Here is a 24,030-nt window from a genome sequence, read left to right as displayed (position 1 = left end):
ATACATCCAACATCTATTCTAGGGAACACACACAAAAGCACAAATTATACATTTGCCGTACTTCATTCCTGTCACTGTGTTGTCTCAGGAGTAAGGAGGAAACGGGTGATGATGGAGCATTTATAGAACAGTGCAATAAACTAGTCTTGAAAGAACTATATTTTAGAAATGCATTTGTTTAATTAAATGTAATGGACAATTTACAGGACAATAGTGAGTAGGCTCTCCTAACAATTTCCCTGATTTAAAACAAAATAGAAATAATTAATTTTGTTTTGCACAACCTGTACTCTCTAAGGCAAGTGCATCAGCCTAGGTCAGGCCCAGGAGCAGATTGCCTGGGATTAAAATCTTGCTCCACCACCTATGAGCCTTATAACTCATGGTAATTTCCTTAACTTTCTAAATTTTATTTACTAGGCTATAAAATAAGGTGAAATCAGTTCCTATCTGATAATATTATCTATACTAATAAAAGGATAACGTGCTAATTAGACCGGACATCTTCTGGACGTCCTTCCGGACAAAGCCACGGATGGCAGCTGCTGCTGCGAGGGCCGGGCTGAGGCTCAGGCAGCCGAGGTGGCCGGCAGTGGCTTCAGCAGCGGCATGATGGGGGCGTTGCCTTCCCCTGATCAGCCCAGTCGCCTCCGCAGAGGGAGGCCAGAGGCAGCAGCAGTGAGGGGGTGATGGGGGTGGTGCCTTCCCATGATCGGGGAGCGGGCCTAAGCCATCAGTAGGACATCCCTGAGGGCTTCCAGACTGTGAGAAGGGGCAGGGCGGGCTGAAAACCGCCCCCCTCCAGTGCACGAATTTTCATGCACCGGACCTCTAGTTGTGAATATAAAAAATGAGGTGACATATGTAAAACACTTAGCAAGACATGACACCCATTAACAATATACTAGATGTTAGGCATTACTATTATAGTTGTGTATAAAGTGAGGGAATTAAAAAGATATATTCCATGCCCTTGATAAATGTATTGTTTAGTTATATTAAGAGACTTTATTCTAGACATGGTGAAACTCATGGGTCACAGGTGTAGAAAAAGATACGCTCAGCTCCCATAATATGTAAAAACTAATTATCTGGTAACATTTACGTGGCAAGATATTTCAGTTGATGATGCATATTTCTCATTTTCTTCAAAAGTCAGAGGATCTAGGAAGTATATATGGGGGCTATGCAGGGCTATCCCATTCTATCCTGGTTTCCTGTGTTACCTTTCTGAATCTCACCAACATGGAAATTTATACTCTTGGTCTAGAGTGGGGCACAATGACAAATGGTAAAGAAATAGGTCTTATAAGAATGCTGTCTCCTTACTGATATTGAGGCATAAAAGAGAAATATAGATCTCTTTCTTTCAAGGAAAATATAGTTAGAAAAGAGAAAGTAAAAATCATAAAACAAGGTTTGTATACAGAGCATGATATATATATTGATATATATATCATGTTCATATATATATATCATGTTCATCATACCCAAATTGAACAAAACATTTACTTTCTTCAATAGCACATTTTTCATAAATATGAAAGTACATGTGCATACATTGAGGTTTGCATGAAGGCACAAATCACCTATAAAATAATTTACTCCGTTGACACCTTTTGGGTTAGAATTTATCAAGCCACTAGTCAGTCTAATAATCAGATCTATTTTTTTCTTTTTGTATATATTTTTATTGATTTCAAAGAGAGGAAGGAAGAGGGAGAGAGAGAGATAGAAACATCAGTGATGAGAGAGAATAACTGATTGGCTGCCCCCTGCACACCCCACACTGGGAATTGAGCCTGTAACCTGGGCACGTGCCCTGACTGCGAATTGAACCATGGCCTTCTGGTTCATAGGTTAACCACTGAGCAACGCCAGCTGGGCTGCCTTTGAGCATTCTTTACTATCTGTGTGCCCTGTCATTTTCCTCTCATTTTTACTTATTCTTCAAATTTCTTCTCTGGTGTTTTGGAAGGGAGGCCTGCATTGATCTGGGCATGTAGGCAAGTCTGAAGACTGTGGTTTATAGCTAACCTAAGCAGCCTCTTTACTCTTAAACATTTGCTATAGTTTCCCCCATCCCCAGCCCCTTCAAAAGGCATTACCTGTCTCTGAAGTGATATGCTATCTCGCAAGGAACAAGAGAAAAGAATGTTGACTTTTTAATGGCTGTTTTGTTTTTTATATTTTAATGGAAATCCCTACATTTAATATTTCTATTCACTGACCCACAACCCCATATACTGATCCCCACAATCCAGGACACAAAACTGAATAATTGTGTCTGGCTCTAGTTCTTTTTTGATCTCTATTTTTCTAGTAATTGCTAAAAGGGAGACTAAAGGAGTAAGTGAATAGAATGACTACCTTTTAGAATGTGGATTAGTCAGGCCTTGTGAGCTGCTGGACAGTCCCACAGCACCACGCCGCCCTGAGGGGTCTGTGCCCCCCTGAGCCTGTCTCACCCCGGTCTCCCTCTGAGGGTGCGCTCCTCAAGCCCTGCCACCCTGCCGCCCAGTCTCATCAGGTTTCCTTTATTGGGAACTTGGTTCAAGAAAAGACAGGATCCAAAAATTGGCACAGAAGGAAGAGAAACTAAAATGTAGGCGAGAGGGTCACAGGATGCCAAGACCAAACAAGGGCCCCACAGACAACCATGAGGATTGATGGAGGTTCATAAGAGATCCTGTCCAGCTATTAGAGCTATGAGGGTAGTCTAACTGAGGTTCTGGCTCACTATTAGGCTGGTCTAGGTGGCTAGTAAGATGACCTTTTTGTTTCCCTTTCAATACTGTCTTTCTTTTTTAAATATAGACTCTTTACAACAGGTAACCTGAGGTCCATCTGTTCTTGATGGTAGGTATATGACCAAAGCCTACTTAAATAACTGTGTTTGAGGACAGTGAAATGAGGAAGAACTCCCATAGTTCAGTGACTGGAGGAAAGCCACTCTAGTTTTTACAGCTACCTTGATTTGATGCAAATGATGACACCAATGGGTACCATAAAATAATCACTTCAGGATTCTGATTTTATTAAGGTTTGAAGCATTTTGGTGTTTCCCACAACTGCATTATTATGAATTTTAGAAAATGAATCCAATGTTTATAGGTGCAGGACTTTTTAAAATACAACGAGCTACTATTTAAGCAAGTCAAAGATGAAAGCAATTTAAACATACTATAATGTGAATAATGTTGTGATTATGCTAAAAATACTGTGGGAATACTGACTATAATCTAGACAGATTAAACTAAAAACAAATCTTATAGTCATATAACTGTACTCTCTGTATTCTCTTTTTATTTCATATCAATTAAGAAGTTATGAAAAAACATTAATTTACTGTCTACAAGCTTCATTCATATTCTAAAACCACATGCCTAAAGATCAGTCAATATTAAGGGTGGGTTGTAGAAGAAAACCTTTAAATTGAGAACAATTGACATAATTTCTGTAGGTTAAACTTCTTCCTAGCCCTAAATTGAATCATTACCTTGATTTTTCTGGATCACAAAGATATTTTAGGAAATGAGACAGCTGTTTGGATGTTTAACAAGATACTCTTTGAAGCATCCTCCAGCATTGTTTCTACCTGTATAATTAGGTGAATGTATATATGACTGAGACCCTTTTATGTTTAGACTTAATAATCTCTATAATTTTTAATCATTCTGTGCTAATATCTAGTTTGATGTATATGTTAGGAATTAGAATTTCTACAGATTTTTACTTTAACCCCTTTATGAAAGTTTGCCACTTTGTTAAGCATGGTCAAGAAATATATTTTAAAAATGAAAAGACTGCTGTATCTGAACACTGGGTGCAGGGAACACTGCCTGGCATTGTCAGTTTACCATCGGGGAAACTAACGAGGCTGTAAAGAAATACTGTCCGTTTTATTAGAATTTTTTAAACCAGTGGAACAGCTGGAAAAACAGTCGGCTGGCTTCCATTTTCCATTGCTTTCAGCCCTTTAAATTCAGATTTCCTCTTGTTCATGACCACATGCTCACCACACAGAGACTCCTTGGTTTGTTACTGTAAGCCACATAGCGATTAAACACCATTACTAAAGACTAGTTTAGGAAAAGTTTTAACTAAAATAAATGGTACTTTCAAAGAGAATGTGTATTTAGGGAGTGTGTGTGTGTGTGTGTGTGTGTGTGTGTGTGTGTGTGTTGAGATAAATCAATAAGGAGAACATCAGGTTATAATGGTTGGGTTGGATGGGTTAGTGACTGAGACATGTTTTATATTGCAGTCTTATATCAAACAGTCTAATTATAATAAAATGCTAAGGGGTATTCTGGTGGCCAGAAAGACTATGGATCACTTTTCTATATTTAGAATCAGAATTTTATTGCTGAAAGAAAAATTTGGCATCATTTAATTTTGCCCTTTTATATTGTAGCTGAGGCCCAAAGACATTAAGTGGCTTGGCCACTAGGCATAACTGGAGCTTGGATATACTTATTACTTGTCCACAGCATCTACATACATATCATCATCTTTCTTCCCTAGCTATCCAGTCAATGGATATATGGAGAAATTGGAGATGCAGTGTGAAGGGTGTAAGAGATAAGATAAAAGTGAATCCAGTTAGCCTTTTAAAGACATGAGCATAAAAAGTAAATTGAGGCCTATGAATTGGGGAGAACTTGGGACCAAAAAACAACAATTAGTAAAATTTAAAAAAAAAATTGAAAATATATTTTATTGATTTCAGAGAGGAAGAAAGTGGGAGAGAGAGATAGAAACATCAATGATGAGAGAGAACCATTGATCGCTGCCTCCTGCATGCCCCACACTGGAGACCTAACCATGACCTCCTGGTTCATAGGTCAACACTCAACCACTGAGCCACACTAGCTCGGCACAATAGTAGATTTTTAAAAACACTACTACATTTATCATCTATAAATAGAATAAAATAAAGCAAGTATAGTCATCTGCTTCCAAAAACTCAGTAAGTGGTATAGAGATGGACAAAATCCCTCTATGTTGGAAGCATGCTCCTTAAGAAAATATATGAATTTTGTTTTAAAGAAAAAAAATCTGTTGCTAGAAACATGCATCCATGACTTCTACATTTTCAAAAAATTCCCATGATTATTGTGGGGGGAAAGTTATAGATGGTTAAATTCTAATAAGCATTCAACTTAAATGACAATGTGAAATAACTGTACAACAATGAAGAACAATTTGTATTCTGCTTTAGAGAGGCACAAGGAGTGTATCTTTAAATTGTACACATGCAAGTTGAATTCACTGTGTTTTGATATATTCTTTATTAATAGAGGCCACCATATTTAAATAAGAAAATATGCAACTGCCATAAATAAAATTGTAATAGGCAATATTTAGTAACTAGTCTGAAGTGTTTGTGTTGTCTATCAAGAGAAGAATTAGCTTGTCATACTACAAACTATATTTTTATTTCATAACAATGTCAAAAATAGGCTATCTTTGGGAAGTATGGTTGGTTTTCTTAGCAATTATGTGTGACAAAGGTTAAAACTCAACCAAATTATAGCAATCGTATTTAAAGTAGATAAATCTCAGTTACTTTTCAGTTATGATACGTTGAAATCCCTATAACTTTTTAAGGTTTTATTTACATTTTTGAAATATTTATCTGTTTCACATTGGATGCAGGGAACAATTTAAGTTAATGGCTGAAAGACAATTTCATTTTTGGATGGGTGGTCTTTCTCCCCCCAGGAATTGATAAGTCTTGGAAATGTCTTTAATGTAGTTCCCTGAATTATTCATGTAATCTCAGTGCAATGTCTATATAAACACTGGGTGAAAATGAACACAAAATACACGGTGATGCATATCAACATACCCCTCCTCTTAGCCTTTCAAGACATTTTCTTATTTAAAAAATTCTGATTGACAACCTACTACATTTAAGGCACTATCTCCTGTATTGAGAAAAACATCAGTAACGGATGGATTTCTTGTTTTCCAATAATTTACAATCACATTAAAGAGATGAAGAGAATAATAACTATATAACAAATGATACTGTTAATGATTACTATAATTACTGTTAAAGGTTAAAGAGATAGGGAGAAAAATGAAAGTGGAGGTGTAAAATCTGAGTTTAACTTGAAGAAAAAGTATGGGTTAAGACTATACAGCCTACAAGGAAGGTAGAGAATGTATCTGTAAAAAAGCAAGGATAGAGACATCTATTTCCCAAATTCTTCTGTTTGAGTCTAAGACAGCTAACAGATGAATTTAAGCAATGTTGATTACAGGGATTAGGATGAAATGGAATTTGAAAAACTAACCTGCTGCTAATATGTTGTTTAAAAGATGAGGCAAGTTGCCATGGTAAGGCAGTTGGTTGGAGTTCAAGGTACAACATTAAGAGCAAGGGAGCCATCTGTAAATGAGCTAAGCATCATAAAATGCTAAGTGTGTGCAAAATATTTGTGGACCATCCAAGCCCTGTCTCACATGGGACAGAAGCATGCATACTGCTTTGAAACAAGAGGTAAAACAGAGAAAAGCACAAGGGAGTTAAACATGGAATTTCTGGGAAACTTTTCATTATGTCAGGCCCAGGGCCTAAAGCAAGATCCATTAAATTTTGTTCGTGTGGGGAGGCCTCTGGTAACATCCAGGTTATATGTACATATGCTTCTCAAAGACACTCTAAAATGCAGTGCCACAAACAAAGGTCATGAAATGACAGCATTGCACCTATAAAATGAGTCCATTTGATGCCTAGCATCTTTGACTGTCGTGCTGAGTTTTGGAGAAAGCGAAAATATGCTAACAATATCGTATGGTCTAGGACAGTATTTTAAAAAATAAACAAAACCATCCTTGCCAGAATCAAACTTTCTCGGCAGAGATGTTCCTCTGACACGGAGCTCTTGGTTCTCCTTTGGTGTTTTCGGAACTCCGTGAACTGTGTAGCCCAGTGTGTGCCAAGCTAGCTGGGCAAAGTTCAGTCACCGCCGAGCGTGTGTATGTTAGCCAGATTTTAAAAAACAGAAAGTATACACAATAAAATGACTCAGCCAAGCCTCAAGTGAAAAGCAGCCTTGGTCATTTTTGAGCCTTTAGATTTGCTTGTTAAGACGTGGTTTCCAAAGTTCATTTTGCCAAGTACCCTTTTTTTTAAGATTTTGTTTTCCGTGCTTACTTTCATTTTTCTTCATATGCCTTGAACCTTGTCGGTAAGCTTTTTATTGAGCTTTGTGTTCTACGTTGGAAGAATACTGCAAGCGAGGGGAAAGATACCTCTGGACCCTTGAAAGACCTTCGGCTTCCTTTAGGAAACATTTTCTGTATCAACCACTGAAGAGCTCAAGATAAAAAGAAGCTTTCTTTTTCCTTGCCTTCGATTGAGCCATGGTAAAATTTTATACAAAAGTGACAGCAACAAATGATAGAGATTTATGTGTTGAAAGTGTGATAGATAAATTCAACAAGTGCCCAGATTGTCAGACAGACTTTTCAGCCACAATGTCAGTACCTTCAATATGTTGGACTTCTGAAAATAAATGGTTTTTCTTAACACATATCTAATCTGATTCACCTCATCACATTTTAATTAGTTTTTCCAATTATGAGAATAATTGATTACATATATGAAAAACTGAATAATATGGCCCCTAAATTTTCTTTAAAATGACAGAGGTATAATTTGAAGGGTTTTTTTTTTTTTGCCTACTCCTAACTCCATTTGCTTGACTTGACTAAATTAGTTATTAAAACCTAGAGGCCCGATGGGTAGGGTCCCTAGGCTTGGCCTGCAATCAGGGCCGATCTGCGGGGTGATTGGCGGGGTGATGGGGGGGGCGGCCCACTGGCACCCGCATTGGCTGGCCTTGGGCCTGCGGGCTGGGGGTAGTTTCTGCGTTGAGCGTCTGCCCCCGGTGGTCAGTGCACGTCATAGTGACTGGTCATTCTGCCTTTTGGTCGATTTTCATATTAGGCTTTTATTATATACTAGTAGCCCGGTGCACAAAAATTTGTGCACTCGGGGCGGGGGGGCGGGGTCCATCAGTTATTAAACATTTATTGGCACAACACTGACCACATTGGTGGTGGTGGTGGTCTTGTCAGAATGTGTTATATTATGCAGATGAAAATCTATTTAAACAGATTTGATGTAGATATTTTCAAAGATGAAAGAATTGTCCCTGTTAACTATTTTAGTTGATTCATATCTTCACTAATTGTCATCATTGCAAAGTTTTCAGTCCCCATATGGATTGCTGGATATAATAGGTCATGCGCTGTCCCTGTCCTTTGTAGCCTTTGTTACCTTAAGGACTCTAGTTTTCCATTTATATGTTTAAGTACCAGCCTTACCGGCTTAAAAATGTAAGCTCTTAACACTGCTCTCTCTGTTCCGTATCCTTCTGATGAAAAGTGGAGTTGAGTTGCAGCACAGGAGAGAAATCCAGAAGGGGAATATTGAAGTAATGACTGCAGTAGGAGAAGAGGGAACCTATTTCCCCGGCCACAGGCTCTGGTGCCCTGGACCACAGGGCTGGCAGCTTCTCCGGGTGGCTGCAGCCTGGGACCTCAGGCGGGTGGCTTATCCGTCTCCTGGGCTGCAGCCAGCTGCAGGCGCTGGCACCTGGACCAAAGGTGGGCGGCTTCTTCTTCTGGCAGCTTCTTCTTCTTCTGTGCTTCCAGAGAGGGCAGTCAGTTACGTGTATATGTGTGTGCAAGCAAGCATAGGTGTGTACACGTGTGTATGTGGAAATCTGCTGGGCAAGTCAAAACCATAGAAGAGCTGCCCCCTATCTCTTGAATCTTCCAGAGATATCCCCCACTTTTTTATTCTGTCACTACTGGAGAGTCCGCCAGTGACTCTCTCAGTGTCTATTTCTGACTTCTTCTTTCCCTGTCTGTCTTCCAACCCCTAATCATATTTCCACCTGGATGCATCATTTTTACTCCCAATATGCTGTATAGAGAAGGAGTCAGGATGCTGTCTTCCCATGAATAGTACTCAGTAACAAACCAATTGCATTTTAGTTGGGCAGTGCCCCTACCCACCCTTCAAATCCCTTCCACCATGCATTTCTGTTTCCCTTTTGGTTTGTTGGATTGTTCTGCTGCTCCTTCTCCTCACCCCACCACCCTTGGATCGTAATGTAAAATTCTTTTACCATGTCAAGAAATTACTAAAAATACAGGTACTTTGAAAAAAAAATACAGGTACTTCTCCAAACACCAGCTGCCCTGCCTGGCTTCTCCGATCACCGGCCAGGGGGCGGGCAAAGGCAGCCCCGGTTCTCCAATCACGGGCTCTTGCCTGCCGCCTGGGTTTCCAGTCACCATCAGCAGCAGGCGGCTTCTTCTGTCCTTCCCCTTCCCCCTCCCAGCATTACGCCTACATATGCAAATTAACCGCTATCTTTGTTGGCAGTTAATTTGCATATCTCCCTGGTTAGCCCATTGGAAGTGTAGCGAAGGTACGGACAATTACCATATTTTTCTATTATTAGATAGGAGGATTGTCATCAATGAAAAATATTTATATTGTTTTGAATATTATTTAGGAGGGTGCTACAAATAAATTCCTTTTTCTTTAAAAAAAAACACAAAGTATATATAATAAAATATATATATAATCGATTTCAGAGAGGAAGGGGGAGGGAAATTAGAGATATATCAATAATGAGAGAGAATCATTGGTTGGCTGCCTCCTGAATGCCCTCAACCAGGAATTGAACCATGACCTCCTGGTTCATAGGTTGACGCTCAACCACTGAGCCACACCAGCTGGGTTACACTAAGCTATGTTAAACATACGAATATTGCTTTAGAGAGATGATTATATTTGAAGTCTTTTTAAGATTTTTCCTATGATAAGCAATTGCTAGTAGATACCTAATCTCATTTACTCTTTATGTTTAGGGTAGTCAATACTTTCAATAGCAAATCTATGCTATAATTAACTCTAAGAAATGTAAAACCTATAATGAGCATCTCAATAAATGGTTTGACAGATTGAAGGTAAGAGTCATTAATCTTTGCCTTGAGACTACTGTACCGTTTAATACTGTAATTTGTTAGACATTCTACCAATGCTTTCATTGGGGGACCTGATTCATCCATTTAATCTTGGTTTAGGGAGCAGAATCATCAATTTAATCTTTTTGCTTTATTCTAAATTCAATAAATTTATGGAATATAGAATGATAGTGAATAACATTAAAAAACTGTTATGGCATGGCCAGCATGGCTCAGTTAGTGATTTTACACATACATACACACATATAAAGATCTTAGAGGTTGTTTGAAAAGTATATGTTTGTCTAGCCACTATGCTATATACCTAAAACTGATACAAAGTAATATTGAAAGTAAACCATAATTGAAAGGTAAAATTAAAACAAGTCTTAAGACTCAACCATATTGACATATGTTGCTAAATAATATATATGTAAAAAAATCTTGGTGGTCAATATTGAAATAAGAGAAAAATTGATATGTATTTGTTATCTAGGAATATTCTAATTCCTTTTTATTCTTATTATAATAAAATATTGACTTTGTGAGATTTTTAAATATTTGTGTTAATTCAACCATATTATTCAGCACTGAGGGCTAGACTAAATGCTGGTGACGTTTTAGCACATCTGGTTTAATAAATTTTAGAATGTTACATTTAACTAATTCCTAGAATGCTGAATCCTTGCTCACTCACCAAAAACTTCTCATATTCATTTGCCATTGGAGAGCTTGAAGATATAAGTGATCCTTAAGTTTAATTTCTGACTGAATACACACACTCAGCTGAGCCTTTTTTTATCTATGAATGGACACATGACTATATGCTGTTTATACAGTATAAGTTTATTGCACAAGTGCCAGCTGAGAAGTACTTTAACGGATGTTATAAATACAATAAACTCACAAAAGTAAAAAAAAAAATAGATTAGATATGTGTAAAGCTATGATGAATTAATTTGCTGAGTGGTGTAAGATAGCATCTTCAACAGGAGATGCATTCACTAGCGATTACTTATCCCTCTATATGAATTAGTTTGAATAGATGATGTGAGTTTGCTCTAGACTCACGGGAGTCTTACCAAAAATACAGCTGCTCTAACGTCCCAAGGGGACAACTGAAACTAAAAAATCAATATGCCACCAGCAGACTTGTTGTCATAAATGCTTAGTGCAGCAGGTTTGTATAAACTGGCGGCCCTCTAGGCAGTGACAACACGGTTAGATGAAAGGACTCACAGGCACAATCACTGGGGCAGCAAGGCATGCAAATATATAAATGCAGCATCTTAGAGGCGAGGAGGCCAGAGTTCATAGGCACCTTAGCTGGGACATAGTACTGATAACAGATTTTATTTATTTTTTATTTTATTTCATTTTTAACTTTTTTATTGTTGACACTATTACAGACAACCCTATTTCCCCACCTTTGCCCACCTCCACTCAGCCCTCACCCCTCTTCCCTCTGGCCATCACCACACCGTCACAGATACTAAACATAACAAATTCACATGTCTGTAACAATCTTTGAGTTGACAAACTTTTTGAGTTGACTCATGTATTTAAAACTCATCAAAGAGTTGCTAAAGTTTTTACTTTGAGCAATTTTACTTTTGATATGAATTCACTAATGTACAGGTTTTTTATTTTTAAAAATATTTTTATTGATTTCAGAGAGGAAGGGAGAGGGAGAGAGATAGAAACATCAATGATGAGAGAATCAATGATCGGCCGTCTCCTGTATCCCCCACACTGGGGATGGAGACCGCAACTGAGGCATGTGCCCTGTCGGGGAATTGAACAGTGATCTCTTGATTCAAAGGTCAACTTTCAACCGTTGAACCACACTGGCCGGGCATGTACAGGCTTTTTAAAAAGGCAGAGATTATCTTTTACACAATTGATCAAAGAGGGGAAAATGAAAAAAAAAGTACTTGTTTTCCAAATGTCTGAAAACATAAAAATAAATTATGTTTCAGACATCAGGTGATATTCTGCTTCGGAAATAATAGATAAGAGAAAATCCTGAGTTGCAAAATGTTAAATGAGTCGACAGATTTAATTATGAGGATCGTTTTCCTTGCCTCATTCTAAAGATAAATATTATCACAAAGCTGTAATCTTGTGAAAGCCTGCAAGTGAAATGCTTTTATAAAAAGAGAGACTTCAGCTCAACAGTACAATATCTGACTTATACCTTGTGGGAACCAAAGATTTTCTTAGGCTTTTTTTAAAAAAAAAAAAAAAAAAGGGAATCTCAGCTGTGTATTTTTTAATTCACACACAGGCCTTAATGTTTATTATTCTCCAGTTCTTTACACAGTTTTCCGATACGGTCAACGTATTATAACAACTCGGTTTGTGATGTGTCATCACAATCTTGTGACCTTTACGCAGAAATTTATGGTGTACATCAAAGCAGTAATAAACACATAAAGAAATCCTTCTACAGGGAAACACAGAACCTTCAATATTCCTGCTGAACATGTGGTTACAGTTTACATCTTGGTTACCTTGCCCCAGCTTCCATGAAAAACAGTGCCACTGTTTGAGAGTGGACTGCTTATGTTCTCGCGTCAGCCTTCCCTCAAGGCTGCAGTTTCTCTCTGCCTGGCCTGACTGTGTAGATGGCTGCAGAATATTTACTGCTCATCTTCACGCAAAATTCTGTAAAACACAGGTTTCATTCACTTCCTTACGATATGAACCAATCTCAGTTTTCTTGCCTATAAAATATAGAAATCCAAATGGATCATATATTTAAAATAGTTCTCATCTTTTAAGAGAAATCAGTGTATTGAGCATATGTATAAATGTAAAAGTAGGGCTAAGTTTATTTTACTTATAAATTTTTGTGACTATAGAATAAAAATAAGCTTACTGATGGATTAGAATTAAAATTCATAACTAATAATAAAATTTGAATGAAGAGTGCTACATTAACATAAAAAAACATTTTTTTACTGAAATGAAATGTCTGCTTGCAAAATGGCCATGACACTGACTTTAACCCTAGAAATGATGGTACAACCCATTGCAGTACCTTAGTGCCTCACACTTAGTATTGACTCTAAAACACATTTCTTGTAGGAAATAATGACTACCAAGTGAAATTAATGATTATTGCAAATTATGGTTAATTGATTATATGAGTTAATATTATTGACATCCTGGGTCTTTTTCTCATGATTTAAAATGTGCTTTGATTCTATGAAGGACTTCAGAGCAGGGAATCATCTAAAGCTACTTTTAAAGCATGTCTTAGGGCAAATTGTGAGCCTTTTATTTTTAAAATATATTTTTATTGATTTCAGAGAGGAAGGGGGAGAGAGAGAGAGAGAGAGAGAGAGAGAGAGAGAGAGAGAGAGAGAAATGTCGATGATGAGAGAGAATCATTGATTGGCTGCCTCCTGCACGCCCCCAACTGGGGATAGAGCCCACAATCCTGGCATGTGCCTTTGACTGGAATCAAACCCAGGACCATTCGCTCTGCAGGTTGACAATCTGTCCACTGAGCCAAACCAGCTAGAGCTGTGAGCCTTTTTTTATGTGTGCGAAAGGTTGGAAGAATAGCAAGAAGCGTGCATGAGTCATAGGACAAAAACACAAAATGTCATTCCAAAGAGAGGGTGGTGACCTTAGGTCTGAGTGTGCAAAATTGAATTGTGGAAGTAAGTGGCCTGCTGTCAAAAGTTCAGACAATGAGGGTAAAAATAACTTTTATGCCATTGTATTATACAATTATCTTTATTTGATATTCCAAGTGTGCTACCTCTGATTCAATGTGAAACTATCCCAGATCCGGCAGAGTCCAAGGGGGCATGCTAAGATGTGTGCTTTGCCCTCTGAGGCTTGGGACAGAATCGAAATGTCATGGATGCTGGGATGTACTTAGGCAGAATCCAATTTTCCGGTCCCTTTTCTTTTAATTTTGGAAAGAGGCTGTCAATTTGCTTGAATTAACATTTATCAATGTATACACTTCTTATTGCTTGCTAAATACCGAAAGAAGTACCTATAGGGTGCATTGTGGCACATTAACAAATACTTGAGAGAAAAAATATAAGTATTTCAAAACATGGAAAAATCATTTAAACCAATTTTGGGAGAGAACTTCTTGTTTTCTCCAAGAGTCCGTGGCATGGAATCCTCTTCCTTTTATTTCAGTGTGTTTACTGTCATTCCTTCTGTTATATAAATGAGTTTAAGTGAGTGTCACTTACTGATAGGGTCTCCTCTCTGGGACTTTTTCTTTTTTTAATTTTCTTATGTGTATATCCATTTTTATGTGGAAACTGTCCAAATTAAACACTTACGTATAAAAGTTTTCCACATAACTCTCACAGAATTCTATTGGATTTCTATACTGTATTATAAGACTTGGACAAAAAAAAGAAGAAGAAAGAATATATCCAATTTAAACAAGGAAAGAACTCTTGAACTCAGTCATGCATACAAGAAAAATAAATTGTTTGAAGGGAGACATGAGGTAATTCTGACTTCTCAAGGGGGAAGCCAGTACTAATCTGGCTCCTCGTATGCCTGCTGGAGATGAAATGTTTCATGGACATTAGTACTGAACAAATCACCAAATGTTCGATGACTCCCTGCTATGAGTCAAAACCTCTATTAAATGGCTTTTATAAATATGACTGGATTTTAGCAAATATGTAAATTACAAGACCCACAGTTGACCATGTAAAATACCAGAAAGAAGTGGACTTCCTAAAATTCCAGAATATATTTTGAGGTTTCACTCAATGTTGTACAGTGATTCCAACTTCTTGCTACGGTCCAGCCTCAGAAAATGAAAATGCCAGAAAGTATATTGCATTTCAGGCCATAAAGTGCCTCCCAGAACATCATGACTGTGTTCATAGACACGATTAGCTCAGCTCCTTTTATAAATTGAGATTGTTTGAGATTTTCAGGCAGGCATTTTAGTGGTGCAATCCATACAGTATTGAATCAGTAGCATTTTGGGAACGGGGGGTAATAATCTACTATCATAGGTTATAATGACTAAAGTCAGTTGTGATTGTGGTTCTTTTTCATATGGTCACAGGAAATTTGTACTATAAGTATGACCTTCAAAAGAGCACAATCATCTCTTGTGTGCCCAACTGTTTCAACATACTACATTTCCCCCCTTACTGGTACATTTATGTTTTATTTAAATATAACGCATTCCAAAATATTTAGCATTAGAGTAAATCAACAGAATCACACGGGTAGTTTCATGATTTGTTTCTAATAAGCAATATTTGTGTCCATCGCCTTTTTTGATTCTCAGCAAATTGTCTGTGGCTTGACATTTTTCCCTCACACTGTCTTCATGTTAGTGCTCTGGCTGATTAGTGGTGTTTAGTCCTGCTGATTCGTTATCTCCACAAGGAACAATATGAATCTAATTTTCTAACCTTATTTCAACTCATTGCTGCTGCTGCTCATGTGAAGCCAATTGTGAGTGCAGATAATTGTCCCCATGATTCAGGGACAAGCACCACGTGTTCGGAGGGGGTTGCTTTTCCCATCCTACAAAAGATAAGCTCTGGCAGAATGTAGCAACGTTAGCATTCAGTTTCCTAATGAATTACACATGCAAAACTCCTTCAAAGGTGCCAAAACTTGTCCATTATTCTTGGAAGTAGTGAATAAAACTCAGACTACATTCAGAGGAAATAACAATCTATTTTCTTGGAAGCTGATGCTCCTATGCTGTGGTTAAAAAAAAAAAAAAAAGACTTCATCATAAAGCACCTTTCAAATTTTCCTTATATCTTACAGGTTTTTAAAAAAAAAAAAAAAATATATATATATATATATATATATATATATATATATATATATATCTTTATTGTTTAAAGTATTACATATGTACCCTTTTTTCCTCCATGGACCCCTTCTAGCCCATCTCTGCCCCCCATCCCAGGCCTCCATCACCCTGTTGTCTTGGCCATGGGTTATGCCTACAAGTTCTTTAGTTGATCTCTTTCCACTCGCCCACGCCCCACCTTCTCGCTGAGATTCGACAGTCTGTTCCATGCTTCTATGTCTCTGGATCTGTTTTGTTCATTAATTTATTTAGTTCATTAGATTTCATGTGTGAGTGAGATCATGTGATACTTGTCTTTCTCTGACTGGGTTATTTTGCTTAGCATAATACTCTCCAGGTCCCTCCAAGTTTTTGAGTATACTAATTTTGAATATAATATTCAAGATTAGCTAAGAAAATGTAGATAGAGTAATAGTTGAGTTTCCTTCAGAAGAATAATCATATTCTTATTGACTTCTTGGGTAAAATGATTGATAATTTGAGACTATGTGTGTGATATGTGTTTCCTTCCCAAGGCAACAACAACAACAAATCACGTATGAAGTTTTATAGTGAAGGACAATTCTTTATCAGAAACATCGCTATATTCCCTAATGATCAAGTTAACTTTATTTTTTTAATCATCAAAGTTATACTTCTATAGCATAATAATTATTGAATATTTAGTGCAAGGAGCTTCCTAGAGGATACGCTGATTTATTTCTCATGTTACATGTTCTAATTTTGGATGAGGTTACTGGTTACAAGTGGAGGTAAGAATGAACATTTCAATTGCCTTTCCCCCAGAATACACTGAAAGGCATAGATCTTTTGAAAGATTTCTGTAAATATGTAACATGTATTTCTAATGTAGGCAGTCATCATGATTTTTAAATATAATAAATCTTCACACCATTCAAAGTCATTCATTCACTTAATAAATATTATTTAGCACATATTATGTACCAGATACTCCGATCTGAATACATCATTAAACAGAGTAAATGCTTCTACTTTAGTGGACTTTACATTCTTGTGGAAGGAGACAGATAAAATCATAAAACATGATGAATGAGTAAAATATCAGTATCTTAGTGCTGAGCACTGTAGAAAAGAAAAGGCAGGATGATGGTGTTCTGCAGGGATGGGAAGGGAAGGCTGCAGCACTGAACTGGTGAGGGTAGGCCTCTGAGACTGTGAGACTTGAGCAGAGAGTTGAAGGAGATGAGGGAAAACCAAGGGCATATCTGTGCGAAGAGCATTCTAGACAGAGGAAAGGTCCAAAGCGGTGTGGGAGCCTTCCTGGAACAGTCTAGGAGGAAGGCCAGTGGGGCTGAAACGGAGTGGGTGGGAAATGGAGCAATAGGGGATGAAGTAAAAAAGGGTATTTGGTTGAAGGGAGGATGGGTGGGTGCGGATCTCGTTAGGGAAGTACTAGATTAGCTTCCTACAAAGAGAACTAGAAGTTCTGTAAACTGGATAGAGAAGCCTTATTAAGTCTTTTGGCCCAAGGTCACTCTGAATTACATTTGACTGTGTGTCCAAACTGATTTTCAATACCAGCTAACCTCTCTGCGGTTTTCCTCCTGCTATTCTTACTCCATGTTGGTGTTTGATACTATGATTTTAGCTCAATACATATGTACTTTTTGAATAATTTAGTACATGGCCTGAAACGGGGTTTCACAACATGTTATATGTGTTTGGAATGTGTGTCCCTTTGCCTTCCCTTCTTCCTGTAGCATCATCTTAAAGCACAGTCAGGTGCCTGCTATCGTGCTGTAGCCGTATCGCTCTGCCTCTTGCCCTTCTGAACGAAAACAACAACAACCATGAAACACAAGTGTCCCTCTTGCTAAGGCTATTTGATTCCTTGCGCTCTGGAGTCCTACATCCTTTGTCTATGAGCGGGCTTTGATCCATCACTTACCACCATCCTTCTCCTGTGTTTTCAACAAATCCTGTTTAAGTGACCATTTCTATGAATACATGCTGAGATGTCTACCATCATTAAAAAATTCCTTCTTAGATCCATTTTCCAGCCGTACCTACCTGACTTCTGTTCAGTACAAAACTCTTTGGATGTGTTTCTGTATTTGCTGTCTCCGTGTCCTCTCCTCCCCATTACTCTTCAGTGCTCTGCAATTGCGATGCTTAACTTATGGAAGAGGCACCTGACCCTTCACTGCCATGTTAAAATACTTCGCAGTCTAAATCTGGCTTGATCTCTTTATAACATTTGACCCTATGGGCCACTTTGCTCCTTGAAAATATTATTTTCATTCGCTTTAATGGCGATATTCTTTCAAGTCATTTTCTTCCTCTTTGGTAACTTCTTTATAATCTTTTCAAGTTCTTTCTTTTGTACCTACTCCATAAATATCAGTGCCCATAGGGTTACTCCACACTCTGGGCAATCTTACCCGCTGGCATGGCTTCCATGTCCCTCTTCATGCTATCAGAAGCTTCTCCAATTTAGATGGCCTCTATATCCAACGTTCTTGTATATAACGATGTGCTAGACATCAATATGAAAATCCATATCCCATAGGCATCTTCAAACTCAAGTTGTCTAACTCTGAACACCACCTACTCCTTCTCCTCTCCCAAACTCCTTTTTCTTTCTTGTCCTGTACTTAGTAAAGGGAAGCCTTCTATACCCCAGTGCCCAAGCCTGGAACTTGAGCACTATTTTTTTTTTAATTTGAAGAGTGGCTTTGGATTCACAGCACAATTGAAAGTAAGGTACAGAGATTTACCTTATACTTCCTGCCGTTACACATGCATAACCTCCCCCACTAGAGTGGTACATTTATTACAGCTGATGAACCTACACTGATACATCATTAACACCCAGAGTTCATAACTGACATTAGGGTTCACTCTTGATAATGTATATTCAATGGGTTTGGACAAATGTATAATAACATATACTCATCACTGGAATAGCACACAAAATACTTTCCCTGATGGGTACCATTCTTTATTCTTTTCACCCTCTACCCCATACAATAATTACTTTTGTCTTTTGTAGCTTACAACATAAAATTTTCTAAATTACCTCAGTGTCCGAATGCCAGTTTTTAAAAAATATATTCATTTGCATTCTACAGAACTTGAAACAAATACAATAAATTCCACTGTGAACATAACATTTATGGAAGAGGTTCTGATCATAAAGAGTTATTATATTTGAATGAAGAACATAAATTTTAAACTTGTGATTACAAAAACTCTAACCAAAGGTGTGATTTAGGTTGAAAGAAAAAAATTCTACCCTTAGTGGGACTTCATTAAATTGAATCTATTGAGAGGAATTTTGCCTTCTTTCGGTCATATTGCTTCAAACTATACTATATCCAATCTCACACATCATAAATTATCTCTTACATTTTAAAATTTGCAAAGTTAATTTGGGGAAGTGTTAAAAATACAAAGTACTTTTTGCAATCAATTTTCTTATCAATGTATAACAAAAGACTACATGGGAAAATATACCTAGATTATATAATCACTAAAACTGTATAAAGATGGAATTTAATTTTAAAAGCAAAGGAAAACAATGGGATGAATGTATTTTTTTTGTAGTTCTACCTGTCAATAAATGTATTTAAAGAGAAATGTAGTTAAAATACTGTTTCAAACGTCAGTGGCCATTATCACCAAATGGCAAGAAGACATTGAGACAAGATTAGGTAAGAGAGTATATGCTGATTAAAATCACACTTGAATCTATAGAGGGATTTAAAATATAATACGTTTTAATATAGAGTGTTTCTGCTGAAGTAAAAGAACTTTATGTTACAAAGAGCTTGATAGTTGGAGGACAACGAGGCAAAATGTTCCAAATTTGAAGAATTAAGTAGGGCGTGATTAACAAATGCCATACTGGAAATACATAATAAATTAGGAAACATGTTGTAAATGCACATGTTTTCATTAAAGGTGACTTATGCATGTCTCCTGTGGTATTACGATTTAAAATTTGATCAGGCATATGATCAATATATACCCATAATTTTGCCATGATCTCTTTCCAAATATAACTCTAACTGCTTCAGACTTTAGAAGGTTGGCTCAGAAACAAACTGTGTAGCATGTCAGAAAAGTAATCTCCACCACTTACAGCTAGCTATGTGGCCATCTAACGTGACAGATGGCGCCCTGCCTGTCCTCGGCAGCTTGTGGGACAAAGCTGAATGTCAACACCACTGGGATGTAATCATTGCAGTCTCTTGGGTCCAGTTTGGCGGGATGCTGGAAGCAATTCCCCAGGCACTGCTGGGAGCAATGCAATGATGGAAGGAGCAACGAAAGCTCTCTGAGACCAGCAGCATTTTCATCTTACTGACAAGTACTTTCACACTGCTTAAGAATAAGTATTTTGCATGTGAAAGGTCCAGTTGACAAAGAATTGAAAAATTTGTGGGACTTTCAGTGTGGCCTAACATATATTATCAAAGCCTTTCATTTATATTGCTTAAGGAGCTATTCAGTGATCATAATTTGGGACATAAAATGTAGGTCACCACCAAAACCCATTTAATCTTTTTAAAATATATATGTTTTTATTGATTTTAGAGAGGAAGGGAGAGGGAGAGATAGAAACATCAATGATGAGAGAGAATCATTGATTTGCTGTCTCCTGCACACCCACTACTGGGGATCCAGCCTGCAACCCAGGCATGTGCCCTGAGTGGGAATGGAGCCATGACCTGACTCATAGGTTGACTCTCAACCACTGAGCCATGCGGGCTGGGCCAGAGCATGGTGAACATTTTAATAGGAGCATCTACTGTTGCCCCTTAAAATCTCTTTTTCACACAACTGGTTGTCTTTTAAAAGCGTATGTGAGAATATGTTACCACAATTCAAAGATTTCCGATTTAACTGGGAATCAAAAACAAATGCTACATAGGCCAATGAGTCCCTCTTAGAGGTCTCACACATAGGACACGTCTGTGAGATGGGGAAGGTGACTTTAATAAGCGAAACAGGCCAGGATGCCTGCAAAGGGGAGGGCTTCCCCTTTGAAAAAGCAGTAAGGAGTGGTGGAGACTGTGGCTCCCTCTGGTGCAGTGCAGTGCTACTTAGCTCTCGTTGCCCTACTTAGAAGTATCTCTACCAGTGTTCTGATCTGTTTAAGAGAATCCAGATTTCTCTGTGAAATCCTCATTTCAAAATACTTGGTTCGATAGGAATAGAGGGGAAGAAGCACTGTGCAGACAAAACTACATCTGCAAGACAGATGTCCAGATCAGAACCACAGACCACTAGTGTATGACCTCTGCCCTGCTCAGTCTGGCTCTGCTTGCTCTGCAACCACAGTTCATGCTACTTTTTCCCTTGCTCACCACACTCTCACCACATTGGCCTCATTTCAGGTTCTCAAATTTTTTAGCTCTTCCCTACTCTGGGTCCTTTGTGCTTCTTGTTTTCCATGCTTACAGTTGTTTGGGGTTGTTCTTCAAACCTCAGCTCAGCTTCCTTAGAGTGGTATTTCCTGACCCTTATCTAAAATTACTACCCCCATCCTTTGCCCTTTGCTTTCTTCCCTTATACCAGTGGTTCTCAAAGTGTGTGTAGAGATCACTGAGGTCCCCAACGTCCTCGCCAGGAGCTCCATCAGGTCAAGACTGGTTCCCAAATAGTCGTAGGATGTAGATTTTTTCTCTCATTCTTTTTTTTAATTTTTTTCTTTATTGATTAAGGTATTACATATGTGTAATCCCCCCATTGTCTCCCCTCCCACCCCCACTCATGCCCTCACCCCCCTGGTGTCTGTGTCCATTGGTTAGGCTTATATGCCTGCATACAAGTCCTTTGGTTGATCTCTCCCCTTTCCCCCACTCTCTCCCACCTTCCCTCTGAGGTTTGACGGTCTGATCGATGCTTCTCTGTCTCTGGATCTATTTTTGTTCATCAGTTTATGTTGTTCATTATATTCCACAAATGAGTGAGATCATGTGATATTTATCTTTCTCTGACTTTTATGACTGTATAGTGGAGTTTTCTAGAAGCTATATTACAGGTGATATTGCAATAGACTGAATCCTGAAGTAGATACGGACATTCAGCTCTCCTCTGTGAAGCCAAACATTAGAGAGATCTGAAAAAATGTAAAACACTGCCACTCCACTCACTAAATTTTTGCTTTGAAAATATAGTTATTTTCATAAAATCATATTACTTATGTATAGTGTGTGTTGTGGTTATTTGTTAATACATTTACACATATTTGAATTTTTCTCAATTTTAATTTCTATTATTGTGAGTATCTACAAAAAGAGACCTAACACTAATTTTTTGAGCTACATAATTTTTAAGAGTGCACAGGAATGTTGAGACCAAAAAGTAATTTGAGAATTATTTATTTATATATATATATATATATATATATATATATAGAGAGAGAGAGAGAGAGAGAGAGAGAGAGAGAGAGACTACAATTATCTCTGATTTCTTTCTTTTACTAAAATGTAAGTACTATGTGGACAGGGAGGGACTTTGTTGTATTCACCACCACTTCAGCACCCTTTGGCACCAAGAACAGTGCCTGAAACATAATAGTCACCCAGTAAACATCTGTAGACTAAGCGCATTAATAAATGAGCATATAAACCATCTGAATGAGAGTTGTATTTAGAAGAATAAGTGTGAGCCAGCTCTGTAGGGACCTTTGCATATAAGGCAGTGACTGTGAAACTGATCATGCAGTTCATGCAGAAAAATTAAATGTCTTCAAATGAGGAAGTAGCCATTAAAGTGGTGTATTAGAAAGTGTTTTATAGTCCAAGTTACATAAAATAAAATCTTTATTTTTTTCCTCACATCTTTTAACTCTTCATCCTCCTCCTCCCTCTGACTTTGAGTGGAGCTTCTGAAACTTTTGTGCATTTCTTACAGCTGTAAGTTCATATGTGCTAATGAATGCGTCACATCAACTTAAATGGAACGCTGACAGCAAACACAATTTAGTTCATTAGTAAGGCACGACAAATTTACATCCAGAAATCATGTTGACTTTTATAGAGGAGCATAAATTAACAGTGGCCAGTGTTAAAGCCTGAACTCGCTCAGGAAAAATACACATACTCCTTTAAGGCAAGCAGTTCCTATAAAGCAAGGAGGCGTGGCGTCTGTGGTCTGATTTGAAGGACTCCAGGGCGGAGTGGGGGGGAGAAGGGTCTTTCTTCTTCCCACCCAGAGGGCACAAGCGCCTAACTCTCCCTTCAGAAAGACTTTCTTTAAACTGTCTCTGTTGTACTCTTTTAAAATACAAATCCCATAGAGAACTTAAGAATGTGGGCTCTGGTACCAAACTCCCGTGTTTAATTCTGGCTCCGTGTTATCTTAGCTGCGTTATCTCAGGAAACCCATTGAAGATCTCTGTGCTTCAGTTTCTGCATTCATAAAATAGAGATTGCTATAGAGTTGTGAGAATTAACACGTAAAATAAGTGGAAAAGGCCCTGACACATGGTGCATCCTCTGGCAGTATCATGTTTATTATTACGGCATAGTGGGTAGCATAGGAGGCTGGGTGTCCAGGAAGACAAGAATCCTGACTAGGTAATTTAGCGTGTCAACCTCTGATTTTCTAATCTAAAAATAAGAAAAGTCTGGCTTTGGTTCAGTTAAAAGAGAGAAAATCTATTTAACACATTAATGTGCTGAATGAAAGGAATAAAGAATTGCTTTTCAAAATTTAAGTGGTCCTTGGTCTCAAGAAGTTTACAGTCTAACGGGGGAAATAGCTGATATAATGTAAACTCTGCAGACCACTTTAATGGAGACAATGGCAAGGTGCTATGGAACCATGGAAGAGGAAGATGTTGACTTCGATTAGTGGCGTCAGACAAGACATGGAAGAGAAAGGGGCTTGCAAGATGGCCTTTGGCCACTTTAGAAAGGTGATGTCATGCTACCAGGTGGGACAAGCTCATTCCCGGTGGAGAAAGAAGCACTGATGGAGCCTGTTTCTATAGTGAGGAGTGCACAGTGCTTAGTGCTCAATAAGAGATGGCATAGTGCCGGGAGCCGGTCCATCCTTGCTGTTTCAAGGGACCTGGCATATATGGCATACGGTTCTTAATATGTTTGCTCACCTTCTTGGGGCTGTGTTTTAACCAAGGTCACCTCTCTGAGAAAGGTTGAATCCCCAGGTAGGGATTTTCCCCTGAAGTTAGGGAGGGAATAAAACCCCTCAACTAAGTG

The 24,030-nt window shown here is 38.1% G+C and overlaps 1 protein-coding gene across 5 annotated transcripts in view; it reads left to right on the top strand.

Annotated features, from left to right (window-relative positions):
* The window catches only part of SEMA3C (semaphorin 3C), a 171,970-nt gene that overhangs the window by 24,155 nt on the left and 123,785 nt on the right, over nucleotides 1-24,030 (top strand). The window lies entirely within an intron of this gene.

The sequence above is a fragment of the Myotis daubentonii genome, chromosome 10 (assembly GCF_963259705.1).
Source record: "Myotis daubentonii chromosome 10, mMyoDau2.1, whole genome shotgun sequence".
NCBI lineage: Eukaryota > Metazoa > Chordata > Mammalia > Chiroptera > Vespertilionidae > Myotis > Myotis daubentonii.
The sequence above is the reverse complement of the archived record's forward strand: the minus strand, read 5'-3'. Positions and strand labels throughout refer to the sequence as shown.